The 22913-nt window shown below is 47.9% G+C and overlaps 1 long non-coding RNA gene across 3 annotated transcripts; it reads right to left on the minus strand.

Moving 5' to 3' along the window:
• Nucleotides 1-12659: 12659 nt before the first annotated feature.
• Nucleotides 12660-21959, minus strand: LOC148001628 (uncharacterized). Of its 3 annotated transcripts, XR_015635953.1 has the most exons (6): nucleotides 21831-21959; nucleotides 20914-21051; nucleotides 17754-17874; nucleotides 14329-15012; nucleotides 14132-14234; nucleotides 12660-13739 (listed from the first exon to the last, which is right to left on the minus strand). It is a non-coding gene; the product is annotated as an uncharacterized LOC148001628 (long non-coding RNA). The 3 variants fall into 3 exon arrangements; XR_015635955.1 differs by lacking the exons at nucleotides 17754-17874; nucleotides 20914-21051; nucleotides 21831-21959 and adding an exon at nucleotides 16966-17052; XR_015635954.1 differs by lacking the exons at nucleotides 12660-13739; nucleotides 14132-14234; nucleotides 14329-15012; nucleotides 21831-21959 and having other exon boundaries at nucleotides 17689-17874; nucleotides 20914-21366.
• Between the last annotated feature and the right edge of the window lie 954 nt (nucleotides 21960-22913).

Genomic DNA, 22913 nt, shown 5'->3' on the forward strand with positions numbered 1-22913 from the left:
AGGAGATAGATAAGCAAATCATAGATAAGCAAATCATTAATTGCACCTCATGGCCTGATAGATACAGTGGAAGGCAGGGCCAAGGTACAGGGGCGAGTCCGAGGAGCCTGGGGCTGTCTGGAAGTTCTCCAAAGCAAGATGACTTTTGAATGAAGCCTTAAAGGAACCTCAGAGAAGGATGGAAAGATGCTCCAGGCAGAAGCACACCCAATGGCAGGGGCCTGAAAGTAGGTGGTGTTCCCGCCAAATAGCTAGAATGTGCAGGAGGCTGGGGTGCTAGGAAAATGGAGAGGAAAGCAATGAGGTTGGGGTAAGAGTCGCCAGATGAAGGCGCAAGAAGGCTTTCGTATGCTAGACCAGGAGTTCAGATGTTGTGGTGCGCACCCATTTTTTTTTAAGATTTATTTATTATGTATATGAGTACACTGTAGCTGTCTTCTGACACACCAGAAGAGGGCATCGGATCCCATCATAGATGGTTGTGAGCCACCATGTGGTTGCTGGGATTTGAACTCAGGACCTCTGGAAGAGCAGTCAGTGCGCCTAACCACTGAGCCATTTCTCCAGCCCAAGGTGCGCACCTTTAATCCCAGCAGGAGGGAAACAGAGGCAAGTAGATCTCTGAGTTCACTCTGGTCTACAGAGTGAATTCCAGAACCACCAGTGCCACATAGAGAAACCCTGCCTCTAAAACAAAACAGATGTTTTCCCAGAGGCAAGGGAGAATACTACATACTGTCACACAGAGGAGCACTGACCAGGTTCCTTTCAAGGGTTCTAGGATGGGCAGACAGCACAAGCAGATGAGATGTATCGTTTCCAGCAGGGCCAGCAACACTGAGGGGTTCACTGCAGGGAGTGTGGGAGATACCAAGGCTGAGGGAACAGACTCTGTCCATCCATCTCTGCAGGACAGACCTGCTGGGTACCAGTGGAAATCTGTATGCTGGGGCACTAGGATGTCGATTTCTGTCGTTAAGGAGAACAGCCAAAGCAAACAGGAGACAGGGGCTGGCTGGGAGCTATTTACTCAGTCCACTGGCAAGCATTCTTCACTGAGCACTGCTACCAAGACTTTCAATATGAAAGCAGCTTTACCAGACTTCCTGACCAGGAACCTTGCCACCCTACCCAGTAGGTCCTGACATGCTGTGTAAAACTAGGGGTTTCAGGAGAAAAAAAGAGAAAGACAGGAGTGCGCATCCTCTGCTGAGGAGTCTTGGGGAACTGCCAGAGCTCTGTCTGAAGTCTGGCATATCAGCCAGGAGCTCAGCTGATCACCACCACGAACCAAATTATGTCATCAGAGAGGACGCTTGGACCCCACATCCTGTGTCCTTGGGAAACTTAAGAGAAGTGCCAAGACCCACCCTGAGCATCCCATGCTCCTCTGCGCTCAGAATCAGCCAGACTTTTCTAATCCTCCCGGAGAACTGCTGCAAAGGACCTGCCCCAGAGCCACTCTGGTCTTTTGTCTTTCCACCTCCCATGACATTAGGCTGCTACCATTAAGATCCTCCACCTTCTTTCTGCCTTATGCAGTACCTAGTTGAGCGAAGGGGCGTCATCGTTGTTTGTGCTGAACATTCCCAAAGTACCAGGCGCTGTCCTAAACACTCATAATTACTAGTTAGCCTGTAGATCATTACGCAGGCTCAGAGAGATAAAGGAACCAGCTCAAAGGCACACAGTTCGAAAGTGACTGCCGAGATCTGAACGAAGGTTTATTTAACTCTTAACCCTAACCCCGCCCCCTGCCCTCCCCGCCCTACCCCCCTCTCCTTTGTAGTTTGCAGAGATGCTCTACACCAACCCTCTTACTTCTCAGACGTGGAAACAGAAGACCTGCGAGGCCAAGTCCCACGGCAACAAACTCAGCAGTAACTGCGTATGTACGTACATTCCTCACTTGCTTCACCCACACCTGCCAGAAACGTTTAGATCAGTGGTTCTCAACCTGTGGGTCACGACCCCCTTGGAGTCGAACGATCCTTTCACAGGAGTTAAATATGACCATTGGCAAACATAAATGTTCACACAGTAATTCATAACAGTAGCAAAAACACAGTTATAGGGTAGCGATGGGAAATTTTATGGCTGAGGGGGTCACCACAATGAGGAACCGTATTAAAGGGTCGCGGCATTAGGAGGTTGAGAACCACTGGGCTAGATTTTAGCACCGGACTAAAGGAAGCAAGCGTTAGGTCTCTGCTTTTCCTTCACATTTACACATATACCACATCCTGCTTCATATTGTGCTTGCACACACCAGACACTCTGCGAACCTTAAGAAGCTGGCTCAATTCAATGGGTAAGAGAGTTTGCTGTGCAAAACAGAAGAGACTTGAGTTCCAATGCCAGCACCACATAAAAAGCCGGGGTGTGTTGGGGGCTAGAAAGATGGCTCAGTCGTTAAGAGCATTTGTTGCTCTTGCAAAGGACCTGGGTTCAATTCCCAGACTCATCTGTAACCCAGTCCCAGGGGATCAGAAAGGCATATATATATGTGATGCACGTGCATAAAGTATTCACGCACACAAAGCAAATAAATCTTTTTTTAAAAGTGTGGTTGTATATATCCACAACTCCAGTGCCATGGGGCAGAGATAGGAGGATGTCTGTGGCTCTCTGGAGACAGGCTAGCCTCTGGTTTACCGAAGACTTTATCTCAAAGGCAGAGTGATGGAGCAGGACACCCCATATGTTCCTCTGGGTTGGTCTACACAGGTGCACATGAACGCGCGCGCGCGCGCACACACACACACACACACACGCACACGCACACGCACACGCTCACGCGCGCGTACGCACACTTCTTCAAATGCCTAAAGGACACGTGATCTCCTTGTTGATCTCCATTAAGACAGCTGATATACCAGAGGCCACTAGGTGGAGCCAAATGTTCAGAGTTGGAGACTAAGCCTAGTCTCCAGCCTTGGTTCCCTCCTGTACTGGGCCTTAGCTATCCCACAGTATCCAAGTCCAGCCCACGGCTTTTGTGAGCTGCGGGCGGATCTAATCCAAACACAGAAGGTGGTACCATGAGCTCACTGCTACCCAACTCCAGAGGGTCCACCTACCTGCAAAGTGCTCTCCACCCTTGACTGCTTCTAGAAGCTTCTAGACCAGGCTGGAGGAACACTTGCTTGGAGAACCCCAGGCAGGCACTGAAGAGTTCCCAGCTCCCGCGAATGTCTCTCCTTGAGTCTCCGTGATCCCAGGAATTCCCCTAGCTTCCACCTGCAAGTTTCCCCTCTGGTGGCTAAAGACTGGTGTTGCGCAGGTGGGAGGGAGATAGGGAGGGAGAAAGAGGCTGGGGCTGTCCCTGGCAATGAAGTAGGTGAGGGCTCCTCACCAAGGAAAATAATCCAAGCCCATATTTCACAGAGCAAACGCCATTGCCTTGCACAAGACTCCCAGCTACTTAGTGGCCCAGGTGCTTAACCCTGCTTCAGCCTCTCACCCATAGCATGGGGCAGCAACAGGCTCCTGAGAAGTGGGAAGATCAGTGTTAATACTGGGGGCAATGTGCGACTCACTTATTTAAAGATTTATTTATTTTATGTGTATGATGAGTATTTCATCTGTATGTGTGTGTATGTGTGTGTGAGTGTGTGTGTGTGTGTGTGTGTGTGTGTGTGTGTGTGTGTACGTGTACCCCCTGCATACATACCTGGTGCCACAGATCCCCTGGAACTGGAGTTACAAACAGCTGTGAGCTGCCTCGTGGGTCCTGGGAATTGAACCCAGGTCCTCTAAAGGAGCAGCCAGTGCTCCTAATCACTGAGCCATTTCTCCAGTCCCATGTGACTCACTTTTTAAAACGCTAGCCACTAGAGAGATTTCATTTCTTCCCTCAGTAGCCTTGTGAGAGAGGGTTCTAGCTATGATTTTCCTTTAACAGGGTTGGAAATCAAAGCAGAAAGGCAGGAGATGGGTAAAATTGAATCGAATAGGACAGATTCTAACCAGAGAGCCTGTTTCAAGAAGTCAAAATAAACTAAAAAAGCTAAAAGTTGCATATTACAAACAAAAGTTCATCTTACAAACATTTATTTGTTGAGCACCTACAGTGTCTTGGGCTTTGTTCTGGCTGATCAGAGCCTTGGTGAGGCACAGAGAATGCCCTGGTGAAATTCACCTTTGAGATGGCTGTCTGTGGGAATGCACACGAGAACCAGGAGGATTAGCCTGAAGCAGCCTGGACTGTGTAGCAAAGGTGCACATAGGGACCCTGCCTCAAGAAGAAAAATTAGGAGGGAGGTTGGAGAGATGGCTCAGTGGTTAAGGATACTTGTTTTCTGTTCAGAGGACCTGAGTGTATCAACGTTTAGTTCCCTGCACATACTTCCGGTTTACGACCATCTGCAACTCCAGCTCCAGGGGCTATAGCACCCTCTTCTGGCCTTTAAAGTCTCTGCACTCAGATGCACAAGTACAGATTCACACATAGACACAAAAATAATTAAAAATAATAAATAAGTTTTTCAAGATAAAAAGACGGAGCACGAGAGGAAGGGTCCACCTACTTGTGAAGGAAAAGCTGATTCCCAGTGATCCCCAAAAGTGTGGTGAAAGGCATGGAGGGAAAGGACAGAGACCTGAAAGTCCATGGGACCTCCCCAGCCTTCACTTAATCTTTGGCGAGTAGAGGTGCCATGCCTGCTCTGAAGTCTCAAAAGATGCTGTGACAGTGAGATGCCACTGTGTGGCCTTTTATACATAAATGAAAAGGCTTAGTGCTAGGATGTGGCTTAGAGGGAAAGTAATTAGCCTGGAGTGCACAAAGCCCTGGCTTCAATCCCTAGCTTGCAAAAATAAATAAATAAATAAATAAATAAATAAATAAATAAATAAATAAATAAATAAATAAATAATCAAAATTAGGTAAATTTGGGAAGGTTGTTTCTGTTTAGAGGTAGAAATTTTTAAGGTAGACTTTCACTGTGTAGCCTTGGCTGACCTGAAACTTGATACGTAGACCAGGCTGACCTCAAACTCAGAGATCCACCAATTCTGCCTCCCATGCACTGGGATTAAAGGTGCGCACTACCATTCCTGGCAAAATTAAATAAAACTGTAAATGGCAAGCCTTCTGTGATGCTGAAAGCTGGTACTTATCAATGTCTGGAGGGACAGAAACACCCGGCAATTTGCATGCAATATGCCTTTGCCCAACTCACTCTGCCCTGTAGTCCCACAGTGCAAGGGTGGCACCAGAGAGGCCAACCAGGGGATTCTGATGTTCTGATGCAAGCTGGAGTTCAAAATACACTATGTTAAGTATTATTGTATTCAAACAGAAGGTCTCCTGGTACGGTTCTAAGTAGGGCACTGAGGGAGGGTCACTGTCCTAGAAGAACCCAGACAATGGAGTTACTGAACATCTGGTACACATGGCCCATGGCCTCCTATCTGGGTCCTCAGTGCCTGGCATTCACGAGATACTTAAAATGTTTAAGGGGATACACAAGGGAGTGTATCAGATAAAGTCTTTTTTTTTTTCTTTTTCTGAGGACCGAACCCAGGGCCTTGTGCTTGCTAGGCAAGCGCTCTACCACTGAGCTAAATCCCCAACCCCAAGGTGCTTACTTCTAAGCCCAGCAACCTGAGTTTCATCCCTGGGACCTACATGATAGAAGGAGAAAACTAATTCCAACCTGTTGTCGGCTGATCTCCGCTCTCGCCGATGCACAACACGCAAAGCGTGTGTACTCATTAATACACTGCAATTAAAAGCTTTTTACTGGGGGACTGGGGTATTGATCAAAGGGTAGTGTTTGCCTAGGATGCATGTTGCATTCTATCCTCAACTTTGTAAAAAGAAAAAAAAAACTGTAACCAGGTATGATTACAAAACGGTTACAGAAATCCCAGTAGCTGGAAGACCAAGTAGAAGGGTGGAAGGTTGTTCTCAGTCTCAGAACATGTTAGAGACCAACCTTAAAGACATGAAACTGGGTTTTGTTGTTGTTCTACTTTATTTATATGTGTGTATGTGCCTGTTTCCTTTTTGTTTTACTTTATTTATATGTGTGTATGTGCCTGTTTCCTTGTTGTTTTACCTTATTTATACGTGTGTATGTACAGCACATGTCTGCCCAAATAGGCTAGCAGAGGGCATCAGACCCCTTGGAGCTGGAGTTTAAGTGATTGTAGCCACTTGATGGGGGTGCTAGAAACCAGACCTGGGTTCTTTGCAAGAAAAACAAATATTCTCTTTGTTCATTCCTTTCGTCTTGCTTTGTTTTGAGACAGGGTCTAACTATATAGACCAGGCTAGCCTGAAACTCACTAAGGTCCACTTGCCTCTGCCTCCCAAGTGCTGCGGTTAACAGCATATGCTATTACACCCAGCCTGCAAGTGCTTTGAATGGCTGGGCCATCTCTCCAATCCTGAAACTCTGTTTTAAAAATCTTTGAAGGAGCTGGAGAGGTGGCACTCACAGGGCTGGTCACAACTATCTGTAACTCCAGTTCAAGGTGATCCAACACATCTGTCTGCACAGACACACATAATGACTGATTATTCATTCACATGAGATAAAAATAAAGGTTAAAACATTTTAAAAGTAAAATTAATTTCAAAATATAAAATAGAACAAAAGTTTATTTAATGTGTGTCATGTACACATGGGTACTTGTGCTGCATAGATTTTTTTTTTATCATCTTGACACAAGCCACAGTCATCAGGGAAGAAGGAGCCTCAACTGAGAAAATGCTTCTGTCGCATTGGCCTGTAGGCAAGACTGCCGGGTGTTTTTTGGATGGATGATTGATGTGGGAGGACCCAGCCCTGTGGGCAGTGCCACTCCTGGGCAGGTGGCCCCAGATGCTATAAAAAGACAAGCTGAGCAAGCCATGGGAGCAAGCCAGTGAGCAGTGATCCAGTGAGCAGTGATCCAGTGAGCAGTACTCCAGTGGGCCAGTGAGCAGTGTTCCAGTGAGCCAGTGAGCAGTGCTCCAGTGAGCCAGTGAGCAGTGCTCCAGTGAGCCAGTGAGCAGTGCTCCAGTGAGCCAGTGAGCTAGTGAGCAGTACTCCAGTGAGCCAGTGAGCCAGTGAGCAGTACTCCAGTGTGCCAGTGAGCAGTGCTCCAGTGAACCAGTGAGCAGTGCTCCAGTGAGCCAGTGAGCAGTACTCCAGTGTGCCAGTGAGCAGTGCTCCAGTGAGCCAGTGAGCCAGTGAGCTAGTGAGCAGTGCTCCAGTGTTCCAGTGAGCAGTGCTCCAGTGAGTCAGTGAGCAGTGCTCCAGTGAGCCAGTGAGCAGTGCTCCCTACCTCTTCTGATTTGGATCCTGCCTCTAGGTTCCTGCTTGAGTTCCAGCCCTGACTCCCCTCAGTGATGGACTGTAATGTAAAACTGTAAGTTAAGCAAGCCCTATCCTCCCCACATCGCTTTTGTCAGTGTTTTATCACAGCAAGAGAAACCAAATTAAGGAACTACTCAGAAGTATTTATTCCTGGGATGGGGATGTAGCTCAGCCTAGTCAGGGCTGGAATGGGCAGAGGCCATGTCTACATGTCTGCAAAGGCCCGTGTGGGATTCTTGAACTCAGCTCAGTCCAAGGGTCCTGTGGAGGCTAGATCCCGATTCTGCAGCTGTGGAGTGGGTGGAGACAGCGAAATAAAAAATCTCAGCTGAGTCAGCAGCAGACATAGATCAGTATTAAGCATCTGTCCAGCTTGTGTACGGCTTGACTACATTCAAGATTTAGTCAGTGCTGGGGGAAAATAATCTTTCTATGTAAACTACGTATGATGGCACAAGTCATAATGCCAGCACTTAGGGGATACAAGATGATCAAAGTTTCAAAGTTCAAAGTCATCCTCAGATATATACCAAGAGCCAGCCAGCCTGGGCTACATAAGACATATCTGTATGTGTGTGTGTGTGTATATATATATATATATATATATATATATATATATATATATATATATATATATACACATACACACACACACACACATGCACACGAAAAATGCAGTATCATGGCATATTCCTGTATCCTTAGTCAATGTTCTATTGTTGTGAATAGATACCGTGACCAAGGCAACTCATAAAACAAAGCCATTTATTTGAGGTTTGCTTATAGTTTCAGAAGTTTAGTCCATTTTCATCATGGCAGGAAGCATGGCACCATGCAGGCAGACAGGGCTGGAGAAACAGATGAGAATTCTACATCCAGATCCACAGGCAGGAGGAGAAGTGATATACTAGGCCTGGCTTGGTCTTTATGAAATTTCAAAGCCCACCCCCAAGTGACACACTTCCTCCAACAAGGCCACACCCACTGCAACAAGGCCACACCTCCTAATCCTTTTAATCCTTTCAAACAGTGCCACTGATGATAATCCTGGCGCCTGGGAGCCAGAGACAGGAGTATCCAAGTTCAGGACAGATTGTGAACTTTAGGCTAGCCAGGCTACAGACCTTGTTTTGATGAAACAAAACGGTGTACCCACACACACAACAAAACAAGAGCATGTCAGCCGAGAGTCACGTCCCAGACTGTGGCAGCAGCCAGGAGGCGTGCAAAGCTGCCACTGTTTCTGGGTTAAATCATAACTGAGGTGCAGGAAGCAAGCTCAAGGCCCCGAGCCCTTTGCTCCCAGGCCCTGTGGTGCTGTCCCTTTTCACCCAGCACCACATAGCCACAGGGCAAGAGGGCTGGGATAAGCAGATTATCCATTGCCAGGTGCCCCGGCTGTGTCCTTTCTGCTTTCTTGCTCTGATGTCCCGTCTTGAGTTGCCAACTCCAGCGCTCAGCGCAGAAGAATGCAGCTCAGAGCCAAAGAGGAGGGGTTAGCCCTTCAGGGGTAGCATCAGGCCAGGTAAGGTGAGAGCTGATACCAAGGATGGACTTCCACTCCCAAGTCCTCCTGGGCTGAAGAGCAGCACCCTCTACTCTGCATTGATCAGTTATTTGGAACACAGTGTGAAATCAGACCCATGAAAATACAAATTCTCAGGCTGGAGAGATGGCTCAGTGGTTAAGAACACTGACTGCTTTTCCAGAGGTCCTGAGTTCAAATCCCAGCAACCACATGGTGGCTCACAACATCTGTAATGAGTTCCGATGCCCTCTTCTGGTGTGTCTGAAGACAGCTACAGAGTACTTATATAGAATAAATAAATACATCTTTTAAAAAAAAAAAGAAAAGAAAAGAAAATACAAATTCTCTGATTTCTAGTTGTGTACCTTCAACAACAAGTCAAAGTTTACCCCTGAGACCTTTTTTTGATTTTGTTCGTTTGTTTGTTTTTGTCTTTTTTTTTTTTTGTATTTTGTTGTTGTTTTTTTCTTTTTTCTTTTCAAGACAGGGCTTCTCTGTTTAGCCCTGACTACCCTGGAACTCTGTGTAGACTGGGCTGGCCTCAAACTCAGAAATCTGCCTGCCTCTGCTTCCCAAGTGCTGGGATTAAAGGTCTGAGCCACCACCACCCAGTTTGTTTTGTTTTGAGACAGTCTCACTATGTAGCCCTGGCTGGCCTAGAATCTGCTATGTAGACGGGATAGCCTCAAACACAGAAATCTGCCTCGTTTCTGTCTCCTGAGTGCTAAGAATGAGAAGCAAAGGTGCACAGCCTGAATCCCACTTTTACCTCGGAGAGGTGGACAACAATGTGTACCTTCACCACACTGCCCCAGTCAGCCACGTCATATAACTTAAGTGCCATGGCACATTCTTGACATAAAGTTCACAAAGTGGTATTCTCCCACCCTACTCAAGGAGTGAGATAGGAGCTCATAGGTCTATTAGTAGCCCAGGCTGGCCCTGAACTCCAGATCTTTCTGCCTAAGCCTCCTCCATGCTGGGATTACAGGTGCCTGTCTGACTTTATCCCAGTCAGTGCCACAATCTCTCTCTCTCTCTCTCTCTCTCTCTCTCTCTCTCTATATATATATATATATATATATATATATATATATATATATATATATATCCTCTCCTCTCCTGTCCTCTCCTCTCCTCTCTTCCAACATTACACCTGTTTCATCTCCCCTATCAAACCATACCAAGAACACTGCTTCAACGCCCCACACCTTAGTGTTTGTTCCCCAGCTCCCCTGAGCAGACAGGAGCCCCAAGAGCTCTCAGTAGGCCAGACTAGCAATGTGGCTCTGACTCAGCTTTCGCTTCAAAGTGGGGGTGCAAAGGTCTCTGGCCACACCTTCTTGTGGGAAACACAGAGGAAATTCCCAGCATGCAAAAGAGACCGAAGTTAGACACATAGACCCACCCCCGTTCTGCCCTGTCACAGCTTCTGTTCCCCACAATAGGAAGGGCTAGAATGGCAGCCAAAGATCTGAGGACAAACTACCTACAGACAGACAAACTGATCTCCAGCCACAGACAAAGCTTCTTCCACCACTGCCTGCTGTCCACCCACCCGCCTGGGAGAGGAGAACACTTCCCTGGCTTTGTCTGCCCTATGGTCCTAACCACGACAGGTTAATACCTTGGACTGTGCCAGACAAGCCTATGCCCCTCTTCTGGATCCTTCTGTCTAACCTAGCACCGAAACCTTGTGGGTCTGCAGGACTTACCTGCAGCCTTCGATTTGGGTTTGTGATCTGAGGTGAGACAGTAGGAGGGGCTTTTTGCTAAAGCCACCATATCTACCCTCATGAGAACAAACTGTGGGGGCAGAGGGCCTCCCTTCACCCTTCTCTTTCTATGGCGTTTGACCCAAAGTATGAACTTCAGATGGAGGATGTAGTTTGGGGTAGAACACTTGCACACACGAGTCCCATCCTAACACAATCAGTTCACCAATATACAAGAAATAAGTATTTTTGAAAATAAAGAGCATGCTCCAGAGACATAGCTAGTTTTGATCTCTGCAGGCTCTGCTGAAGGATGAGTCAGGCTTCTGGCAAGCCCTGGAGCCTCCATCCCAGGTACCTTGCATGCCCTGCATAACTGAACTCCACTGCCTCTGACCTAATACTTCTTCTCCGTTGGATCTGCAGGTCCTAGGCAGGAAGGTGGAGAGGTCAGTACAAGCATGGTTTAGAGTCCAGAGTCCCTTTCCCAGGCCTTCCTCTGGTCACAAGCCATCTATCAGTAGCAGCCGAGTGGACCAGGGGGGCCTCTGGAGAGAGGCAGAAGCCGATATCATGTTGTTTTGAGACGGGATCTCACTATTCTATACCCCTGGCTGGCCTGGAACTCACTCTGCAGATCAGTCTGACCTCAGACTGACGAGAGATCTACCTGCTTCTGCTTCCTAGTGCTGAGACTTAAGGCTGGGCATCACCATGTCCAGCAGCAGGCAGTGTTCGACCACCTCCTAGAGCCTTGGCAAGAGAACCTGGCAATGCCAGTGAGAAGATCCTTCTTCAGCACAGAGAACCCCAACTCTCTGGGCCTGCGTTCCGGTGTGTATCAGGAGGGTCTGCTAGGAGAGCTCTCCATGCCTTTCCAGGTCAGAGTTCCCAGAGCAACCTCCCTGGATGGTCTCAGTTGCTGTTGCCTATTTTGTTCTGGGTGTTTATCAACCGGAAATGAGGGAAATTTTAAGGGGGAATGTCTGGAGCAACTGCTGGCCTAACAGTCCTCAAAACACCACCACTGCATGTGGAAGAAATATCTACATCAGTTGCAATATCATAGGCTTTATCTCCAGTACCCATTTCTGACCTAGGGGGTGGAGACTGGAGATGATAATGACCTTGGCTAAGGCTGTAAGCCGCATGTTTTCAGCTATGCCCATGCACACCTATGTGTTTGTATCTGTCCAGAATCGCCATGTGCCGCAATGCAAGTCCTTCCATTTCAGAGTTACAGAGCTCCACACATGCAGCTGTATACGTTTTTATTTCTTTCTAGAATGGCTGGGGCAAGGGTGCGGCCCAACAGATGGCTAGCAGGTTACAGGTGTGTCTGGCTGAAAGCGGTACCTGGTCGGGCCTCCTGATTGGCTGTGGGTGACTCATGGTGGTTAGGTTCCTGGAGCGGAGCTAATGGGCTGTCATGGAGTCGGGTTCATGCCCTGCCTTATCTTTAGGGCCTTCTCCTGCCTGCCAACCCAGACGGACAATGTTCCCAGGTTGGCGATGACGCTTATAGGCTGCTGACTCCAGGTCAGTGGGACGTGCCCTTTGAGTGGCTTCCGAGCACTGTGTGGGGGTTTTACCTTGACCTCATCACACTCTGACTCCTTGCACCTCAAGTGACATAAAAATGGCATGTTCTCAGGGAGTGACCTGAGGGGCTAGCAGGGTGTAATCTGGCCAAGAAGAAAGGGGTTTCCTCAGCTCTGGACTGACTGGCAACATAAAAGTATTTGTGGGTAAACATTCTAGAAACCAGTTCCAGATCCTGGGTGAGGCATCCATAAAGATGGGCAGGAGATGTTGCCATGGTAACTCGGAGATCCGCAGAGTCTGAAGAGAGCAGGAGAAGGGCAGATGCGATGAACCCCACCCTGGCTCTTCAGGGCCTAGGTCCTTGGGCATGTAGGCATGGGACTTGTTTTGCCTCCCAGCCTGGAGTCACGTGTACACCCTGCTATTTACCTTCCTGCATGGGTGTGGCATCATGCCCTTCAGGAGAACTGTCCCTGTGTTTGGATGGGCAAATCAAGGACTAAAAGAGAGTAGCACAGCCCAAGGTCACAGAACCCAGGGAACACGCATGGGGACGTTTGTCCCTACAACGCTTGCCAACGCTTTATTTGCACATGCCCCCCACTGGAGGCTCCAGTCCTCCACTGGAGTCACAGGGACCCCTGCACCAGAGTACCAGGAAGAATAGGCACAAACGATGATCTTGGCTTGGGGTAGCAACTCCTGAGGTGCACACAGCCTTCAACAGATTGCGGTGCACGCTCCAGTCTCCGTCTGTCTGTCCACCAAAGTAAAGTATAATCTATGTGACTGGACAGCAGGGACAGTTGAGCTATGGAGGCATCAAAGCAACTGCTAGGCTATCTCTTGGTAGCCCGGACTCCCAGCTCTTGCCTGCCCAAACTGGCCTAGTTGTAATCCAGGGTGCCTGGGTGGAGAGCCAGAGGGGATTTTCCAACTGGCTGCCTGTGCTATCTGCTCTGTAGTCTGTAGCCTGGGCCTGGGGAGGGTCAAGTCCCCCTAGGTATCTGAAGTAGAACTCCTAAGTTGTGTGGGAACCCTTCCCTTATTTCACAACCCAACTGGGTCTCTCTTCTCTTCCCTAGGAGAGATGCAGGAATGGATGAAGACTTGGGAAGGTTGGTCCCTGGGAGGAGCCGGGCTTACTAGCTGAGCCCCTGCTTTGTATAGATGGCTATACACTGACACCAAGATGTGTATACCTTGTGTCACAAAGGGAAATGGTAGCCAAGTCAGGGCTTAGAGCCAAGTTTCCAGGTTCACAGTCCAGTATCGTTCACCACTGTCTGTCCTAGGGAGTCTCCCTCCCCCAGCCCTTCTCCATCTTCATCTGAAGCAAGCTAAAGGTGGGACGCCTCTCCTCACATACTCCCTAGGTCAGAACCAACAAAAGTCCGGACAGCAAGAGAAAAGTGTGACACATGTGTCCAAGCAACACTTCGGCTTCACATAGCCCAGAGCCTTCAGAGGACAAAGACTCAGAGAGGACGTCCTCTCTGCCGAGGTTGGATGGACAGCAGACAGCTGAGCAAAAATGTCTGGACATGGGAAATCGATGGAACCCAGAAAAGTCCGTCGTCCGTTTAGATGCCTCCCGTGCTTGCTGGATCCTATCTTCTTCCTAGGTGTAGAGCAGGATCCCTTGGAACAAGTGAACAAGGGTCTCAAGTGAAGAAAGAAGAGATCAGCTTTCTTTGAGCTTTCTGTGGCTTTCAGGGAGAGGGCTCCTAGTTTCTGAGATCTACCTTGGGGAAGATTTCTAATATTTATCACTGAGTTTGGAAGAACAAAAGGTGAGGAGACTTAAAGGCAGGAACTGACTTGAAGCCTTCAGGGCTTCTACAGAGTCTGTACCTTACTGAACTACTTGGGGGTATCATGTTCTGAGCCCCAACATAAGGTTATTAGCGTCCTGGACTAATGACTCCCTATACCAGTTCAACACAGGGAGTGTCCCAACCTGGCTTGCTGTGCACACCTCCTCGGAGTAAACAGCCGCCTTGGGGCTCTCGCCACTTTCAGGGTGTCCTTACCTCTGCCTGGTGTCCTCAGGGTAAGGGTTGGGCAGGGCTGCTCCACCAAACAATGCTGGGGGTGGCGGCAGGGAGAATTGAAAGCGCCAGTGACCAAGGAAGACTAAGGGCGGGGGAGGAGATGAGAGACCATGGACTCAGGTACTAAGTGGCTTGGTGGGGTTCACTTGGAGCCTTTTTCTCCCCACTCTCTTTACCTTGCTAGGAACTCTACTTTATCTTGACCCTTGGTCACCTGCGGGGGTGAAGCCAGCAGAGTCCTGGGTCTCGAGCCTGAAGTCCAGTATCTTTCCCCTCTGGGGTGAGGTGACCAGGCACACCTATGCCTCCCTCCCTGGAGTAAACAGCAAGTGGAAGGCCCAGGGCAGGGGTGGGGTGAGGCTGAAACTGGGTGCTGAGGGCAGGGTGAGTCATGTGCTTGCATTGTAGCTGTTAGGGACTAGAGGGAGAGTGGAGCCTGAGCCAGAACAGGACCAACTGGGTCCCCTACTCCACCCACCCTCATCCCCGACTCCTTGAACTGGCATTTGAAAACGATCCTCCAACCTCTCCACCCTCTTTTGGGCTCTCTTTGTTTTGTTGAGGAAGGAGGCTGACCCCTAGAGATTTTCCAGAGAGGACAGACGGCTTATCTAGAGACACAGAGAGCCCTCTTAGGGATCCAAAATCATCTATGAGTTTAAACCCCAGAGCCACAGATCTTCTCTGTCCCGCTGGGACGAGAACTCCTGAGGGTCTGCAATTACACTCGTGGCTAGGATGCAGCCAAGCCACCGTAGTTCCTGGGTGGAGTGGATCAGCTCCTTGCCGTCATCGAGAGTCACCAATCCCTGGAAGCCCTGCCCAGCAGTGTGACCTCACAGGACCGGATCCCTTGTATCCTGAAGGGGGGAAAGAAAGATCTGATTCAATCCTCGCAGCTCCACAGTGCAGTCAGATGGGGTAGGTCTGTCAGCTGCGGGGTTAGTGGTACTGTCTACTGCCCACCTTCCAGGAGCACCTGCCCTGAGTGACTGAGTCAGCTCTTTCGCGGTACTGGGTTGTGAATAACTCCGGTCAAACTTTTGCTGACAGCACATAGTATTGTGGTTAAGTGGTGGAATTTTGAGAATTCTTGGTATCGGTCATCCTGGTTCCTCACCAATCAGCTGTGAGATCTGGGCTGGGCCTGACCTCACTGAATGTCTGCTGTAAATCAGGACTGACAATCCCTACCCATGGATTGTTGTGTAGATTAAATGAAATGACCTGCTGTCCCTCAGGCACAACGCCTGGCATGGACTCACAACCAGTGTGTGTGAGCGCATTCGTGGTACTAGTGGGACTGGATTCAGGGCATGCTAAGTGTTCATTCATTTTCCTGCTGAGGTAGCATCCTCAGGGCCTTGGCTCAACATTTGTGAGAAACACACACACACACACACACACATACACACACACACACACGTAGTTAAAAATTTTAACATCTCTTTTTCTTCTTTTCTTTTTTTTCTCTCTTGGTTTTTCAAGACAGGATTTCTCTTTGTGTAGCCCTAAATGTCCTGGGACATACTCTGTAGACCAGGCTGGCCTGGAACTCACAGATCCATTTGCCTCTGCCTCCTGAGTGCTGGGATTGTATGTGGTATATTCTTTCTGGCCTTCACTTTCTCGACCTGGCTTCCTAGAGCCAGATGGGGCACAGTTCTGAACAAGCTGACTGACTTGTCATGTAGCTTCTTCTGAACTGCAGACTCTTGGGGACCAGGATGCACAGAGGAAGCCAGAAAACAGAGAAAGCTGCTTACCTGCTCTTCTTCCTGACTGGAATTCTCTGAGGCTACCCACAGCCATCTTTACCAGTTAATTTAATGCCGGCTTCTACAGAGTCGAACACAGGCTTTGGCTCCCATTAGGACGCTGACCCTGGACAGCTTGCTCTCAAAGCAGTGTGTAGCACCCTGCCATCGGTTTCTGCAGGCTACCCCCCTCCCCCTCGCACCCCTGCTACTGATCTGTCACGGTCTGTCCTTGCAGCCTCCTTACCCTAGCCACAGATTGTCTCAGCTTCCCTAGATGGGAACTTCTCTGTCCTCTAGAGTAGATCTGTCAGTACCACCTCCCAGTAGGGATGGGAGAGTAGCTATGGAGAGGACTACGTGGTGCTCTCCAGGTGGCAAATGCTTTGGCCTTCACTAAAAGTCTGCTGTTGACCAGGAAGTACCGATTTCTCGACCAACTTTTAGATTTAATTAATTAGTTAGTTAGTTAATTAGTTAGTTAATTTTTTTTTTTTTTTTTTTTTTTGCTGTGGCTTTGTTCCTTCTCTCCACTGTGCTGGGGTGTTGGCTGCGGCACTGTTGTAAGTCAGGACTGTAAGGGGGATGGGCAGCGAAGGATCGGACAACAGAAAGAGACTAGCAGCAGGACAAAGCCCACCCTGAGGCCTAGGATCTATCAGCACAGATAAATGGACCTCCTTCCTAGTCATATTTAGTTAACTAGCCAAACTAATGAAAGGCACTCTAGGGTACAAAGAATTCAGTAGCCCAGCACGTAGTGAGGAGAACATTTCCATAGAATATAGCTCTTTGTCTTTCCAAACTCCAGGGGACCTTGGTGAGGCCAGCCCAGCCAAGGTCAATCTCTTGAAGACCCAGCCCCATAGTACCCAGGGCTTTAAAGGTGTAAAGGCCTGCTGGGTTAGCCTTTTGATTCCAGTCTAGGTATTCAGAGACCTGTCTCCAACACACACACACACACACACACACACACACACACACACACACACACACACACAAAAGGTGTGGAGACTCAAGAGCCCTACCTCCATCATGCTTAAATGTGACACTTACCACCAGGCCTTCCAAGATAATTCTTGGGTACACTGGCTCTTGGGTATGCTTGTGTTCTGAGTGAAGGAGCTTGCTTGCACAGCCTGGCACGTGACTTATTTTTCCTGTAGGACTGGGGATGGGACCCCTGGCTTTGTGCACGCTAGGCAAACACTGTCATTTCTTCTTTCTTTCTTTCTCCCTTTCTTTCTTTCTTTCTTTCTTTCTTTCTTTCTTTTAAAGATTTATTTATTTATTATATATAAGTACACTGTAGCTGTTCAGACACACCAGAAGAGGGCATCAGCTCTCATTACAGATGGTTGTGAGCCACCATGTGGTTGCTGGGATTTGAACTCAGGACCTCTGGAAGAGCAGTCAGTGCTCTTAACTGCTGAGCCATCTCTCCAGCCCTCTTTCTTTCTTCCTTCCTTCCTTCCTTCCTTTCTTTCTTTCCTTCTTTCTTTCTTTCTTTCTTTCTTCCTTCCTTCCTTCCGTCCTTCCTTCTTTCCTTCCTCTCTCTTTTTCCTCTTCCTCTTCCTCCCCCTCCTCCTCCTTCTCCTTGTTCCTCTACTCAGGGAACTGTTACTTCACTAGCTGGCTTAGTACTCACTATGTAGCCTAGGCTAGTTTTAGACTCATGTTATCTTTCTCCTTTGGCCTCCTGAGTCCTGGGATTACAGGAGTGCACCACTGTATTCATCTCTAGCATGACTTACCCTTTTCAATTAAAAACCAAAAAAATAAAAATTGAGCTATTTTTATGTGTATGAATGTTTTGCCTGCATGTGTGTCTGTGTACTGCATACATGAAGGTAGCCAGAGGAGGGTGTAGAATTCCCTGGACTGGAGTTAGAGATCGTTGTAAGTCTTCGTGTACGTGCTGGGAATTGAACTCTGGTCCTAGGCCCCAGCTTTAGACTTCAATCCCTAAAAGTGCAAAAATAAAAAAGAACAATTCATTAAGTAAATAAAAAAAATTAAAAAGTTGGTGGGTACCATTTATGCTCCTATTTAACATCTGAAATTCTGCTTTAGTGGAGGCTGAAGTGGAAAGGCTTCATCAGACGAAAAGAGAGCAGAGAAGGTGCGTTTAATGTTATTAAATGCCAACAGACCATTCGGTAGTTTCTAGTGAATGTACAAATTAGCAGTGCCATCCGCAGGGCACATCCACGAGGAATGACCTGTTCAAGGCAGATTTTAAATCAATCTAAATGTCTACTAATGCTTGAATGTACAAAAAATGCAGTGTATTATATCACATAGTGGAATATTATTAGGCAAAAAAACAAAGAATAAATTAATTTTATATAAAATGCAATGGAGGAGACTTGGAGAGATGACTCAGCGATTAAGAACACTGGCTGCTTTTCCAGGGAACAAGGGCCTGTTTCACACGCTGTCTTACAGCTGTGTGCAACTCCAGTTCCAGGGAATCCAAGCCCTCTTTTGGGATCTGGCAGATCCTAGGAACACATGCCACCACATGAATGCAGGCAAAGCACCAGTACAAATTTTTAAGATTAATAATTTTTAGAAAAACAACAGAAAAATCACAGCGGAGGACAACGGATATAGTTCAATGGTAGAGCTCTTGCTTGACATGCAGAAAGAAGTATTAAGGTCTAGGTTCAAGGTTTCATCACGAAGAAGAAGAAGAAGAAGAAGAAGAAGAAGAAGAAGAAGAAGAAGAAGAAGAAGAAGAAGAAGAAGAAGAAGAAGAAGAAGAAGAAGAAGAGAGGAGGAGGAGGAGGAGGAGGAGGAGGAGGAGGAGGAGGAGGAAGAGGGGGAGGAAGAGGAGGAGGAGGAGGAGGAGGAGGAAGAAGGGGGAGGAGGAAGAGGGGGAGGAGGAAGAAGAGGAGGAGGAGGAGGAGGAGGAGGAGGAGGAGGAGGAGGAGGAGGAGGAAGGGGGAGGGGAAGGGAAAGGGCAGAAGAGAAAAGAAAATTGTAAAGGCACACACAATGGATGGACCTCAAGGCAACCAGACACAAAATAGTCCAGACTGCCTAATTCTACTTATAGAAAAAGTTAAGCAATAGTTTCAGGATTGGGATTTAGCTCAGTGGTGGAGCCTGTATGTAACAAGCCTAAGGCCCTGGGTTCAGATCTCAAGTCTGGAGGACGGACGTGGGGGGAGGAAATGACATACTGTCAGAGCCAAGGAGATGTCACAACACTCAGGAGACAGAGGCAGGTGGATCTCCAAGGAGGCCAGCCTGGTCTCCAGAGTGAGTTTCAGATAGCCAAGGCTACACAGAGAACCCTGTCATGAAAAACACCCAACAAAACAAAACAATAGTGTCAGAATGAATCCTCGCCTGGGACTGAGGAGAAGTGAGCTTATCCCAAACCAGTTCTGGGAAATATGAGAGCTGGAAATGCTTCAGATTTGGTGGCTGGCAGATGGTCAGAGGGTAAAGGTGTTTGGTACGTCAGCTGACAGACCCCCTGAAAGTGACGGCAGAGAATCAGTTCCATGAAATTGTCCTCGGGCCTCCGTGTATGCTGTGGTATGAGCATCCACACACAACAATAATAAGTAATTTTCTCAAAGTTTATTTTTAATTATGTGTGTGTGTATGTGTGAGAGAGAGAATATATGTGTGTGTGAATGAGTCTATGTGTATGTCGTATGTATATATGTGTGTGAGAGTGTGTATGTGTGTTGAGAGTGTGTGTGTATGTGTGTGTGAGAGAGAGAGAATATATGTGTGTGTGAATGAGTCTATGTGTATGTCGTATGTATATATGTATATATGTGTGTGTGAGAGTATGTATGTGTGTTGAGAGTGTTTGTGTGTGTGTGTGTGTGTGTGTGTGTGTGTGTGTGTGTGTGTGTGTGAGTCCATAGGTGTCCTCTGAGGCTCTGAGGGTGTCAGATCCCCTGGAGCTGGAATTACAGGTGGTTGTGAGCCACCCAATTTGGGAGCTGGGAACTGGGGTCCTCCCTCAGCAACCACTCTTAACTGCTGAGTCATCTCTCCAGCCACAAATACAATTGATTTGTTTATTTTTTATTTTTATTTTATATGTATAGTTGTTTTTTGTTTTTGTGCACGTATGTCTGAGTACCATGTGAGCGCCGTGCCCATGGAGGACAGGGGGCAATGGATTCCCTAGAATTGGAGTTACAGAAGGTTGATAGCAGCAGGGAATGTGAGTGCTGGGAACCAAATCCAGATCTTCTCAGAGGCAGGTTGTGTCTGTGAGTTCAAGGTCAGCCTGGCCCACATAGTGAGTTCCAGGCACGCCAGAGTTGCATGGTGAGATCTTGTCTCAAAACCAAAAACAGGAAAATGGCTGGAGAGATGGCTTGGGTGTTAAAGATAAACTCACAGGTTGTGTTCAAGGCTCAGCACCCACTCAGCGATGGCTCACAACTGTTTATAATACCAAAGGACCTGACTCCCTCTTCTGACCTCTGCAGGCACCACACACACACAGACACACAGACACACAGACACACAGACACACACACACACACACACACACACACACACACACACGCACATTGTCCACAGACATGCATTTAGGCAAAATACTCATACTCATAAAGTTCAAAAAGGAAAGAAATACTCCAAGTCTTTTTTTAAAGATATAGTTATTAATTTTAGCTGCCTTTAGACACATCAGAAGAGGAAATTGTGGGGCTGGGGATTTAGCTCAGTGGTAGAGCGCTTACCTAGGAAGCGCAAGGCCCTGGGTTCGGTCCCCAGCTCCGAAAAAAAGAACCAAAAAAAAAAAAAAAAAAAGAAGAGGAAATTGTATGCATTACAGATGGTTGTGGGCCACCATGTAGTTGCAGGGATTTGAACTCAGGACCTCTGGAAGAGCAGTCAGTGCTCTTAACCACTGAGCCATCTCTCCAGCCCCCTACTCCAAGTCTTGATTGTGTGCTGAGCACAGGATTGTTGGTTGGCATGTGCCAAATCCACTCATGAATTTTAGAGTATGGGACTACTTACCTCCAGGGAGCTGCCGTGTGTACCATAAAGTGGGGAGAACACAGTGGGAAGGGCTGGGAGCAGGAACAGGTAGGTGTTCTCGTCCATCTTCTGCTGAGAGGTGGCTGGGATCCTCAGGAGTCTGCAAGCAGGAGGAGGCTGTCGGGGCAAATCAAGTCAAAGTGTGCTCAGGTGTCTGTCCTTTGTGCTTCAGAATGAATATTGGATGTGTCCACAGAGGAGGGGTTTTCCTTTCCCTCTTCTCTCCTCTTCCTTTTCCTCTTTGCAACAAGATCTCACAGTGCCGTTTAGGCTCGCCTCTAACTCCTGGATTTTCCTTCTGCCTTTGCTCCCCAGGAGCTGCTCATACTACAAAAACATACAAGGTTTTACATCAAGATGTCTTTCCCCCCCAAGACAGACTGCCCTGCCTTCAAAATTTTGTATTCTCAACTCTCAGAGTTCTGGGGTAATGAGCACAGCACCCAGCCCTCGAGTGCCTTTTTTAAAAAAGTCATTTGTTTGTTTGTTTTGGTGGGGATTTTTGTTTGCCTCAACTGACCTGGAACTCACTGTGTAGAATAGACTGGCTTTGAACTTGAGGCGATCGCCTGACTCTCTCTGCTTGGATTAATGGTGAGTAGCACCATACCCAGCCTAGCTATTATTTTGTACATATGAGTATGCGTGTGGAGGTCACGGGACAATTTCTAGGAGTCAGTTCTCTGCTTCCACCATGAGGGTTCTGTGGACAGAGCTCAGATAGTCAGGCTTGGCGGCAAGTGCCCTCACCTGCTGAGCCATCTCGTCAGCCCAATAAAAAGAAAGCACGCATACAGAGACACACACACACCTACCTCCCCTCTTTCTACCTTCTCTCCCTCTTTGTGCGACTGTGTTCCAGGAGAGGTCAGACAACCTCAGAGATGGGTTCTTACCTTCCACTTTATCCGAGACTCCCTCACTGCAGTGTGAACTAGCAGGCCCGGAAAGCTGCTAAGGACTCTCCCGCCCGCACCTTTCAGATTGCTGCAGAACTGAGGCCAGGCAGAGGCGCGGCTGCATCTGGCTTTATGTGGCTTCTGCAGATCTGAACTCGGGTTCTCACGCTTACGTAGAAAGATCTTGGCCACTCGAGACTTCAGTGGGAAGAAAGAGAAGTCTGGGAAGCTGGGTAGCACTGGCAGGTTGGGTCTCTTAAGAGGATGCTCAGGCCAGCAGAGCCTGGAGCAATGGCCCAGTTCCTCTTCCAGAGGACCTGAGTTCAAGTCTCAGCAGGCACATGAAGGCTCACAACTGTCAGTAACTTCGTTTCCAGGGGATCCAACACCTTCATTTGGCTTTTGTGGATATGAGGCCAAACACTCATACACATAAAATAAAATGAAATAGGCTGGGGATTTAGCTCAGTGGTAGAGCGCTTACCTAGGAAGCGCAAGGCCCTGGGTTCGGTCCCCAGCTCCGAAAAAAAAAAAAAGAACCAAAAAAAACAAAACAACAAAAAAAATAAAATGAAATAACTTAAAAAAGGTTTAAGAACAATCCAAGAAGTGTCTTGAAATCAACCTTGACCTCTACACACACACACACACACACACACACACACACACACACACACACACACACGTATACATGTATACACACATATGCACATATATTCACACACATCTGAACATGCATATACACACACATACCATGCACACAGATGCATAAAAAGAAAAAGAAAAAGGAAGGAAGAGAGACCATTTATCTGTAAAGCCTTAGCATTTGGGCGACAGTCCCGGAAGGATCAACAATCCAAGCTTATCCCCCACTCCATAACAAGTTCAGACTGACTTATGCTAGACCGAGCTTGGAGAGGCCCGGCCTCAAAAAATCAAAACCTCCAGATGTGGAGTGGTGGAGCACACCTTTAAGCACAGCACTTAGGAGGGAGAGGCAGGCAGATCTCTCTGAGTTTGAGACCCCACCTGGTCTGCAGGGGGAGTTCCAGGAGAGCCAGGATGACACAGAGAAGCCCG

The sequence above is a fragment of the Rattus norvegicus genome, chromosome 13 (genome assembly GCF_021556685.1).
Source record: "Rattus norvegicus strain SHRSP/BbbUtx chromosome 13, alternate assembly SHRSP_T2T, whole genome shotgun sequence".
Lineage (NCBI taxonomy): Eukaryota > Metazoa > Chordata > Mammalia > Rodentia > Muridae > Rattus > Rattus norvegicus.